General features: G+C 40.3%; 1 non-coding gene across 1 annotated transcript; it reads right to left on the minus strand.

The window, feature by feature from the left end:
- Positions 1–8,475: 8,475 nt before the first annotated feature.
- On the minus strand, positions 8,476–8,547 carry TRNAD-AUC. Its single transcript has one exon. It is a non-coding gene; the product is annotated as a tRNA-Asp (tRNA).
- Positions 8,548–12,136: the final 3,589 nt, after the last annotated feature.

The raw sequence follows: 12,136 nt of genomic DNA on the forward strand, positions 1-12,136 counted from the left end.
CTTCCCGGCTTGCTGAGGCAGTTGTTACCACCGATATCAACGCCGTTGCCGTCGCCGCCCTGAGCTCTCCGCACCCTCAGCTCGGGCCACTCAACCCCACAAGCCGCCCTCCTCGCCTAGGGCAGGGAGCTGAGCGCGTGACGGAGGCCTCGAGAGTCGAGCGCGCCTCTGTCTCCACAAACGCACACGGGGCACTCGCCTCCCGCCCGCCGCCGCCGCCAGCCAGACCCGCCGCTGCGCTGTGAACTTTCACCGGAACTCCTAGCTCTTATACAAACTTTTAAATTAGCCACCAATCTTAAGGTGAATATCTATACTGATAGTAAATATGCATTTGGTATCTGTCATGCTATGGAACAAATGTGGAGGAATAGAGGGAACTTTCTCATAGCAGTAGTAACTGAAATATCACACTAGAAACGTAATTGCTGATTTATTAGTCACCCCCGCTTCTCCAACAGATTTCTGAAATTCATTGTAGAACTCATAACAGACAACAAGATGACATATCTAAAGGAAATTAATTTGCACACCAAGCCACAGAAAGGGCTACGTAAGTCTTGACTGGGGAAATTGAAGCCCCATTACTTCTATCCAAGAACTCTTATTTACAATTTCAGAAATACACAACTCCACAAGATTTAGAAAATTGGAAACCAAGGAGAGCTATGAAGAACATCATAGGAATATGGGAATTACACTATAGGAGAATTTGTGTATCTCACTTATTATATGCTTGGATGGCTTTTTCGTGACACCAGCAACCTTATTCAAACAAAAGGAGTATACTGAAAACCTTGGAATCGTACCACATTTGGAATAAGGGTCAAATAATTCAAGAAATAATACAAAGGTGTGCTGCTTGCCAGAAAAATTATTTACAGGAAACACTTAAGGTAAGGCAAAGAAGTCTACTGAGGACATTGTTACCTGGGATCTGGTGGCAAATAGACTTTATAGAGTGTCCTAATCCATTTGGGCTGCTATAACAGAATACTGCACAGACTGGGTGGCTTATAAACAACATAAACTTATTTCTCATGGGTCTGGAGTCTGAGAAGTCCAAGATCAAGGTGCTGGCAGATTCAACGTCAGGTGATGGTCCACTTCTTTTTTCATAAACGGCTTTCCTCTTGCTGTGTCCTCACGTGGCATAAGGGGCAAGAGAGCTCTATGGGGTCTCTTTTATAAGGACACTAATTTCATTCATGATGTCTCCACCCTCATGCCCTATTTATCTCCTAAAGACCCTCTTCCAAATACCATCACATTGGTGATTAGGTTTCAACATAGGAATTTTGGGAGAACACATTCCGTTGATAGCATAGAGCTTTCACCTTCAGAAGGTAGAAGAGATTGATCAGTAATGTTGTGTATGATGTCTGGATTGCCAGAAGTGGTCCTAGCAGCTAAAGCAGATGCTCAGTGTTTCAAGGACTTACTGAATTATAACATCCCAACCTTTGGAATTTCTGAATATCTGGAGTCTGATAGGGAAAGTCATTTCATTTCTATGGTTATGTAGGAGCTCTGTAAACACTAAACCAATAATTTGCTATACTCTTTATCATACTCAGTCTTCTGGACGAGAAGAACAAATGAACTATAAAGAATTCTTTGACTAAATAATATCAAGCCATCAGCTTACAATGGCCCAGAGCTTCACCTTTGGTTTTATTAAAAATAAGGTCAACTTCCTCTGGCAGGCATGATATTTCTCCCTTTGAGTTATTGTTTGGAAGATTTATGAACTTAGAGTTTAAGTATAATCCCTTATCTGATATAATGGAAAAAACTCATGATCAAGTGTAAAACTTAGAGGGTTTGCTGTTTTTCTGGCCACATTACACTAGTGTGTGTGGCCAGATGCTGGAAGAATTCCCCTGAAGAGGTGTGCCATTGATATCGACCAGGAAATAAAGTCTATATCAGAAAAAGGATTGTCACAACTGTTATGTAAATAAGCTAAAGATGGCCCCTATATTTACTTATTCACAGCAGGCTTGGACTGTAAGCTCAAAAGCCTACCAGTACCAAACTCAAATTTTACACATCCAATTTTTATTTCATTTTATTTAGAGTGTTGGGACTTTTTAAATTTAATTTTTATTTTATGCTGGAATATAATTGTTTTATAATGTTGTGTTATGTTCAGGTGTACAGCAAATTGGTTCAGTTATATGTATACATATATCCATTCTTTTTCAAATTCCTTTCCCATATAGGTTATTATGGAATTTTGAGTAAAGTTCCCTGTGCTATGCAGTAGATTCTTGTTGATTATCTATTTTATATATAGTAGTGTGTCTATGTTAATCCCAAACTCCTAATTTATTCCTCCCACTCACCGTTTCCCTTTGGTAACCATAAGTTTGTTTTCTAAGTCTATGAGTCTGTTTCTGTTTTGTAAATAAGTTCATTTGTATCATTTTGAAGATTCCACATATAAGTGATATCATATGATATCTGTCTCTGTCTGATGTACTTCTTTCTAGGTCCATCCATGCTACTGCAAATGGCATTATTTCATTCTTTTTAATGGCTGAGTAACCTTCCATTGTATATGTGTCCCATATTTTTTTTTAAAGATACATTCTTTTAATCTTTATTGGAGTATAATTGCTTTATAATGTTGTGTTAGTTTCTGCTGTACAACAAAGTGAATCAGCTATATGTATACATATATCCCCATATCCCCTCCCTCTTGAGCCTCCCTCCCACCCTCCCTATCCCACCCCTCTAGGTCGTCATAAAGCATCGAGCTGCCTAATTTTATATTTTTGACCACAACTTATGGCATGGGGGGATCTTAGTTCCCTGACCAGTGATGGAACCCGTGCCCCCTGCATGGGAAACGTGGAGTCTTAACCACTGGGCCACCAGGGAAGTCCCTGTACCATATCTTCTTTATCCATTCTTCTGTAGATGGACATTTAGGTTGCTTCCAATGTCTTGGCTATTGTAAATAGTGCTGCAATGAACATTGTGGTGCATGTATCTTTTTGAAGTATGGTTTTCTCCAGATATATGTCCAGGAATGAGATTGCTGGATCATATGGTAGCTCTAGTTTTAGTTTTTTCAGGAACCTCCATACTGCTTTCCATAGTGGCTGCACCAATTTACATTCCTGCCAACAGTGTAGGAGGGTTCCCTTTTCTCCACACCCTCTCCAGCATTTATTGTTTCTAGACTTTTTTTAAAAATTTATTTTATTTATGTATTTAATTTTGGCTGCATTGGGTCTTCGTTGCTGCATGCGGGCTTTCTCTAGTTGCAGCGAACGGTGCCTACTCTTCGTTGCGGTGCGTGGGCTTCTCATTGCGGTGGCTTCTCTTGGGGAGCATGGGCTCTAGGCACGTGGGCTTCAGTAGTTGTGGCTCACAGGCTCAGTAGTTGTGGCCCGCGGGCTCTAGAGCGCAGGCTCAGTAGTTGTGGCGCACGGGCTTAGTTGCTCTGCAGCATGTGGGATCTTCCCGGACCAGGGCTTGAACCCATGTCCCCTGCATTGGCAGGCGGATTCGTAACCACTGCGCCACCAGGGAGGCCCTAGACTTTTTGATGATGGCCATTCTGACTGGTGTGAGGTGATAACCTCATTGTAGTTTTGGTTTGCATTTCTCTAATAATTAGCGAAGTTGAGCATCTATTCATGTGCCTTTTGGCTATCTGTATGCCTTTAAAAAAATGTTTTTTGAGATATCTCATCCATTTTATTTGAATAAATATAAAATCTGATGTTACACTGTATTGCTAAGAATGTTAAACAATGACTCTAAAATTAATTAAAAAAATTTTATACAATGTTTAAAGGTTGCACTCCATTTAGTTATTATAATATATTGGCTATATTCCCTGTATTGTACAATACATCCTTGTAGCCTATCTTACACCCATTAGTTTGTATCTCCCACTCCCCCACCCCTATATTTTGTATGTCTTCTTTGGAGAAATGTCTGTTTAGGTCTTCTGCCCATTTTTTGATTGGGTTGTTTGTTTTTCATACTGAGCCACATGAGCTGTTTGTATATATTGGAGATCAATCCCTTGTCTGTTGCTTCACTTGCAAATAATTTCTCCCATCTTGTGGGTTGTCTTTTGGTTTTGTATATGGTTGCCTTTGCTGTGCAAAAGTTTTTAAGTTTAATTAGGTCCATTTTGTTTATTTTTGTTTTTATTTTCATTACTCTAGTCGGTGGATCCAAAAAGATATTGCTGTGATTTATGTCAGAAAGTGTTCTGCCTATGTTTTCCTCTAAGAGTTTTATAGGATGCAGTCTTACATTTAGGTGTTTAATCCATTTTGAGTTTATTTTTGTGTGTGGTGTTATAGAATGTTCTAATTTCATTCTTTTACATGTAGCTGTCCAGTTTTCCCAGCACCACTTATTGAAAAGACTGTCTTTTCTCCATTGTATATTCTGGCCTCCTTTGTCACAGATTAGGTGACCATAGGTGCGTGGGTTTACCTCTGGGCTTTCTATCCTGTTCCATTGATCTATATTTCTGTTTTTGTGTCAGCACCATACCGGTTTGATGATTGTAGCTTTGTAGTATAGTCTGAAGTCAGGGAGCCTGATTGCTCCAGCTCCATTCTTCTTTCTCAGGATTGTTTCAGCTATCTGGGGTCTTTTGTGTGTACAAACAAATTTAAAAATTTTTTGTTCTAGTTCTGTGAAAAATGCCATTGGTAATTTGATGGCGATTGCATTGAATCTGTAGATTGCCTTGGGTAGTATAGTCATTTTGACAATATTGATTCTTCCAATCTAAGAACATGGTATATCTTTCCATCTGTTTGTTTCATCTTTGATTTGTTTCATCGGTGTCTTATAGTTTTCTGAATACAGGTCTTTTGCCTCCTTAGGTAGATTTATTCCTATGTATTTTATTCTTTTTGATGCCACGGTAAATGGGATTGTTTCCTTAATTTCCCTTTCTGATATTTCATTGTTAGTGTATAGGAATGCAAGAGATTTCTGTGTATTCATTTTGTATCCTGCAAATTTACCAGATTCATTGATGAGCTCTAGTAGTTTTCTGGTAGCATCTTTAGGATTTTCTATGTATAGAATCATGTCAACTGCAAACAGTGACAGTTTTACTTCTTCTCCAATTTGGATTCCTTTTATTTCTTTTTCTTCTCTGACTGCTGTCACTAGGACTTCCAAAACTATGTTGAATAAAAGTGGTGAGAGTGGACATCCTTGTCTTGTTCCTGATCTTAGAGGAAATGCTTTCAGCTTTTCACCATTGAGTATGATGTTAGTTGCGGGTTTGTCATATATGGCCTTTATTTTGTTGAGGTATGTTCCCTCTACGCCCACTTTCTAGAGAGTTTTTATTGTAAATGGGTGTTGAATTTTGTCAAAAGCTTATTCTGCATCTATTGAGATGATCATATGATTTTTATTCTTCAATTTGTTAATGTGGTGTATCACACTGATTGATTTGCAGATATTGAAAAATCCTTGCATACCTGAGATAAATCCCACTCGATCATGGTGTATGATCCTCTTAATGTATTGTTGGATTTAGTTTACTACTATTTTGTTAAGGATTTTTGCATTTATGATCATCAGGTTTTCTTTTTTTGTAGTATCTTTGTCTGGTTTTGGTATCAGGGTTATTGTGGCCTCATAGAATGAGTTTGGGAGTGTTCCTTCCTCTGCATTTTTTGGGAATAGTTTCAGAAAGATAGGTGTTAACTCTTCTCTAAATGTATGATAGAAATTGCCTGTGAAGTAGTCTGGTCCTGGACTTTAGTTTGTTTGGAGTTTTTAAATCACAGTTTCAATTTCAGTACTTGTTATTGGTCTGTTTATAATTTCTATTTCTTCCTCTTCAGTCTTGGAAGATTCTACCTTTCTAAGAATTTGTACATTTCTGTTAGGTTGTCCATTTTCTTGGCATATAGTTGCTTGTAGTAGTCTCTTATGATCCTTTGTATTTCTGTGGTTTCAGTTGTAGCTTCTCCTTTTTATTTTATTTTATTATATTTTATCTTATTTATTTTATTTTAATTTTATTTTTTTATGCCATGCTGCATGGCTTGGGGGAGCTTAGTTCCCTGACCAGGGATCCAACCCAGGCCCTCAGCAGTAAGAGCACAGAGTTCTAACCACTGGACCACCGGGGATTCTCTATTTCTAATTTTATTGAGTTGAGCCCTCTTCCTCTTTTTCTTGATGAGTCTGGCTAAAGGTTTATCAATTTTGTTTATCTTTTCAAAGAACAAGCTTTTAGTTTCATTGATCTTTTGTATTGTTTTCTTCATCTCTATTTCATGTATTTCTGCTCTGATCTTTGAAATTTCCTTCTACTAACTTTGGGTTTTATTCATTCTTTTTTCTTTAGTTGCTTTAAGTGTAAGGTTGGGTTATTTATTTGAGATTTTTCTTGTTTCCTGAGGTAAGATTGTATTACTATAAACTTCCCTCTTAGAACTGCTTTTGCTGGGTTCCATAGGTTTTGGATCATCACTTTTTCATTTTCATTTGTCTCTAGGTATTTTTTTGACTTCCTTGTTGATTTCTTCAGTGATCCATTGGTTGTTTAGTAACATATTGTTTAGCCTCCACATGTTTGTGTTTTTTAAAGTTTTTTTTCTTTTAGTTGATTTCTAATCTCATAGAGTTATGGTTGGAAAAGATGCTTGATATGATTTCCAATTTTCTTAAATTAACCGAGGCTCGCTTTGTGGCCCAGCATGTGGTCAATCCTGGAGAATATTCCATGTGCACTTGAGAAGAATATGTATTCTGCTGCTTTTGGATGGAATGCTCTATAAATATCAATTAAGTCCATCTGGTCTAATGTGTGATTTAAGGTCTGTGTTTCCTTATTGATTTTCTGTCTGGATGATCTGTCCATTTGGGTAAGTGGGGTGTTAAAGTACCCCATTATTATTGTGTTCCTGTCAACTTCTCCTTTTATGACTGTTAGCATTTGCCTTATATATTGAGGTGCTCTTATGTTGGGTGCATATATATATTTACAATTCTTATATCTTCTTCTTGGATTGATCCTTTGATCATTATGTAGCGCCCTTTTTTGTCTCCTGTAGCAGTCTTCATTTTAAAGTCTATTTTGTCTGATATGAGTATTGCTACTCCAGCTTTCTTTTGATTTCCTTTTGCATGGAATACCTTTTTCCATCCCCTCACTTTCAGTCTGTATGTGTTCGTAGATCTGAAATGGGTCTCTTGTAGACAGCATATATACAGGTCTTGTTTTTGTACCCATTCAGCCAGTCTATGTCTTTTGGTTGGAGCATTTAATCCATTTACATTTAAGGTAATTATTGACATGTATGTTCTTATTGGCATTTTGTTAATTGTTTCAGATTTGTTTTTATAGGTCTTTTTCTTCCCTTCCTCTTTTGTTCTCTCCTCTTGTGATTTGATGAATATCTTTTGTGTTGTGTTTGGATTGTTCTTCCTTTTTTGTGTGTGTATCTATTGCAGAGTTTTGGTTTGTGGTTACCATGAGCTTTTGATATAGCAGTGTGTGTATATATATATATATATATATATATATATATATATATATATATACCCACATATACATATATACAAGATTTTTTAAAGTTGCTGGTCTCTTAATTTCATATGCATTTCCCATGCCCTACTTTTGTATTCTCTTCTTCTCAGAATTGCTGGTTTTGACATCATATCTGTATGTGGATGATTTCCTACCTTTACTGTACATTTGCTTTTACCAGTGAGCTTTCCCATTTGTAACTTCTTTTTTTTTTTTTTTTTTTTTTTTTTTTTAAATTTTTATAGCTACTTTATTTATTTATTTATTTATTTTTGGCTGTGTTGGGTCTTCGGTTCGTGCGAGGGCTTTCTCTAGTTGCGGCAAGTGGGGGCCACTCTTCATCGCGGTGCGGGGACCGCTCTTCATCGCGGTGCGCGGGCCTTTCACTATCGCGGCCCCTCCCGTTGCGGGGCAAAGGCTCCAGACGCGCAGGCTCAGTAGTTGTGGCTCACGGGCCCAGCCGCTCCGAGGCATGTGGGATCTTCCCAGACCAGGGCTCGAACCCGTGTCCCCTGCATTAGCAGGCAGATTCTCAACCACTGCGCCACCAGGGAAGCCCCCCATTCGTAACTTCTTGTTTCTATTTGTGGCCTTTTCTTTCTGCCTATAGTAGTTCCTTTAGCACTTGTTCTAAAGCTGGTTTAGTGGTGCTAAATTCTCTTAGATTTTGCTTGTCTGTAAAGCTTTTGATTTCTCCATTGAATCTGAATGAGAGCTTTGCTGGGTAGAATATTCTTGGTTGTAGGTTTTTCCCTTTTATCCCTTTAAATGTATCATGCCACTCCCTTCTTTCCTGCAGAATTTCTGCTGAAAAATCAGCTGATAACCTTATGGGGATTCCCTTGCATGTTATTTGTTGCTTCTCCCTTGTTGCTTTTATTTTATTTTATTTTTTATTTTTTTTTGGCTGCACTATGTGGCTTGCCGGATCTTAGTTACCTGACCAGGGATTGAACCCGGGCCCTGGCATTGATAGCACCAAGTCCTAACCACTGGACCACCAGGGAATTCCCCCCTGTTGCTTTTAATATTTTCTCTTTGTCTTTAATTTTTGTCAGTTTTACCAATATGTGTCTTGGCATGTTCCTCCTTGGGTTTGTCCTGTATGGGACTCTCTGTGCTTCCTGGACTTGAGTTTTTCCTTTCCCATGTTAGGGAATTTTTTGGCTATTATCTCTTCAAATATTTTCTCAGGCCCTTTCTCTCTCTCTTATCCTTCTGGGACCCCTATAATGCAAATGTTGGTGCATTTAATGTTGTCCCAGAGGTCTCTGACTGTCCTCATTTCTTTTCATTCTTTTTTCTTTATTCTGTTCTGTGGCAGTGATTTCCACTAATCTGTCTTCCAGCTCTCTTATTCATTCTTCTGCCTCATTTTTACTGCTATTGATTCCTTCTAGTGTATTTTTCATTTCAGGTATTGCATTGTTCATCTCTGTTTGTTCTTTATTTCTTCTAGGTCTTTGTTAAATATTTCTTGTATCTTCTCAGTCTGTACCTCTGTTCTTTTTCCGAGATCTTGTATCACCTTTACTATCATTACTCTGAATTCTTTTTCAGGTAGGTTACCTATCTGCACTTCACTTAGTTCTCCTGCAGTTTTGTCTTGTTCCTTCATCTGGAACCTATTTCTCTGCCATCTCATTTTTTTCTAACTTTCCGTGTTTGTGGTCTTTGTTCCACAGGCTCCAGGTTTGTAGTTCCTGTTGCTTCTGATGTTTGTCCCCTGGTAGGTGAGGTTGAGGCTTGTGCAGGCTTCCTGGTGGGAAGGACTGGGGTCTGCCCATTAGTGGGTGGAGCTCGGTCTTGTCCCTCTGGTGGGCAGAGCTGTATCAAGGAGTGTGTTTAGAAGTGGCTGTGGCCTCAGGATGACTTTAGGCAGCCTGTCTGCTGATGGGTGTGGCTGTGTTCCCACCCTGTTTGTTTGGCCTGAGGCGTCCCAACACTGGAGCCTGCAGGCTGCTGGGTGGGGCCAAGTCTGGTGCCAAAGTGGTGACCTCTGGGAGAGCTCACTCCAGTGAATATTCCCTGCCACCAGTGTCCTTGTCCCAACAGTAAGCCACAGCTGACCCCCACCTCCCCAGGAGACCCTCTAAGACCCACAGGTAGGTCTGGCCCAAACTCTTATGGAGTCACTGCTTTGCCCTGGGTCCCAGTGCATGTGAAACCTTGTGTGCACCCTCCAAGAGTGCAGTCTCTCTTTCCCCCCAGTCTTGTGGAGCTCCTGCATTAAAGTCCCACTGGCCTTCAAAGCCAAATGCTCTGGGGGCTCCTCCGCCTGATGCCAGACCCCCAGGCTGGGGAGTCTTACCTGGGGCTCAGAACTCTCACTCCTGTGGGAGAACCTCTGCGATATAATTATTTTCCAGTTTGTGGGTGGCTCACTTAGCAGATATGAGATTTGATTGTATCACACATGCTCCCCTCCTACCATCTCACTGTGACTTCTTTGTCTTTGAATGTAGAATATCTTTTTTGGTAGATTCCAGTCTTTTTTGTTGATGGTTGCTCAGCAGTTAGTTGTGAGTTTTGTGTTTTTGTGAGGAGGTGAGCTCAAGTCCTTCTACTCCACCATCTTGACTCCACCACTTCCAATTTTTAAAAATATAGAGCAACTAAGCAGATTTTTAGCCATTAGGAGACTTCCTACTTCATATACCTCACAAAACTGCATCCAACATCTGTTAGATGTAGACAAAAACTAACCCTGTAGCTATAAAAGAACTCAAGCTGATGCTACCTATTGAGGCTTTCTGACCCAGAGACTCCCCATCTTACTGCTGAGTGACTTTGCCTAGGTACATAACCCCTTCTTTGATTCTGCTCTCCCCTGAGTGTTCCCTTGCCTTCTTCCCTTTCTGGGTAGTGGCCTGGTGTGGCTCTCTCTGGAAGGTCATGTGCTGTGAAGGACTTCTTCTCTCATACAACCTGTTCAATTGCCACCCAAATTAAGCTCGTTATGTGCTACCATCACCTCATGGTCTTATCTCAAAATCCTTGAGCTCACTATATGTGGTGATAAGGACAGGATTCCCATGATGATCAAGGAATTGACATGGGCCCTAGCCTATCAGTAAGACAGTCAATTATCAAATAGTTCATTGAAAGCCTTAAGTAATTGGGACTCAAAATTGGAATAACTCTAAGTCTTTTTGGCATGGCATTGCTCTTTGTTGTACTTCACTCTATATTTTTTTGTGATTTTCCCTTTTATCTCATTAGCTTGGCCAAGCAGTAGCACCAGGAGTTGAGTGAACGCATAACATTAAAACTGACTTTTGTGGTCAGAGGTGTCAATCAGCCAGAGGATATCAGCCCACACACCTGGGTCCCTCACTAGGCAGGTACTGGAAGTTGTAAGACCTGTGGGCCTGAGTAGGAAAAGGGGAGGAGTTCGTGCTTCTGGACTAAGGGTGAGCTGCCTGTGTCCCCTTAACAGGCTATCATAAGAAGAGCTCTCCTTAGCCAGGCTGGTGATTTGGGGTACTCTGAATTGAGAGGATATCCTTGTCATGGGGACTGTTATGGCAAGCAAAGGAGCTGATAAGGCAGACATTAGGCCAAGGCTGTTCTCTTAAGCACAGTTAGGGGAGAGCTTTTGCAAATAACTAGCATGCCTCTGCTGTTGTGACACTCAATTATGATGTTGCAGGTGTTGTCATTCTAGTCCTTCCCCAGAGGGATATGGAGATCCCAACCCTTGGAGTGAGCTGGCTAAAGCATTTCTTAAAATGCCTAAAGACAAGGAAATATATAATCCTGCCCCTTCCAGGACTCTGAAAAAGGTCATTGTCCTGCTGAACAGGTGTTCTAAACCACAAGTCTCATGCTAAGCCTTGCTCTAGGCAGCTTCTCACCAGCATGCCACCTGAAAAGGAGGTAGAAGCCCAAACTTTCTAGAGAGACTAGATGGAGGGGAAGACCCTGGGGAGGAGGACTAGTGCTCTCTAGAAGAAAAGGCAGCATGATGTCACCATAATAGTGACTGGGATAATTTGCCCTCTGCTTTACTGGTGACAACTCACAAAGTAATAAAAAAAAAAAGACAAAATGGGAGGGCCAAAAACCAGAAACTGGTTTTCACTTGGTGTAGGAGATACATCCTCTCTCTCACCCTGAGGCCTAGTCTCTTCTTAATGACCTAGCTCAGGAACCAGATGAAAAAGTGCTGCCTGGGTACATAGGATGTTTCTGGTAAGGAGCAATTTCCACCTAATGGGAGCTGTAACTAAACAACTGGCTGCTGTAGTATGAGATGAAAAAAATGGTATCCTTGTTAAAGGATCCTGCACAATTAGTGTAGAAGGTTGTAATGGTCCCAGGGGAAACTTTGAACCCTGGTCCAAATTTATACTTTGTTGATGTGAATTTTTATGGCTTGGAAGGCTTTGCACTCTATGTTAGACCTATAGTGGCCTGGGCCAACTATCAGTGGAAAATGTTAGCCAAGGTTAACCCTCTCCTCCACCAGTTGGGGATGTTGGAGTGGGCTTATCAGGCAATACATGGTGTGCCGCATGATGACATGGCAAGTCCAGAGGAGGCTGAACTGAGTCCTAAATCTGCCCAGTTGTTTCTCAGGAAGACTCTTGACAA

This window comes from Balaenoptera musculus, chromosome X (assembly GCF_009873245.2).
Source record: "Balaenoptera musculus isolate JJ_BM4_2016_0621 chromosome X, mBalMus1.pri.v3, whole genome shotgun sequence".
Classification (NCBI taxonomy): domain Eukaryota; kingdom Metazoa; phylum Chordata; class Mammalia; order Artiodactyla; family Balaenopteridae; genus Balaenoptera; species Balaenoptera musculus.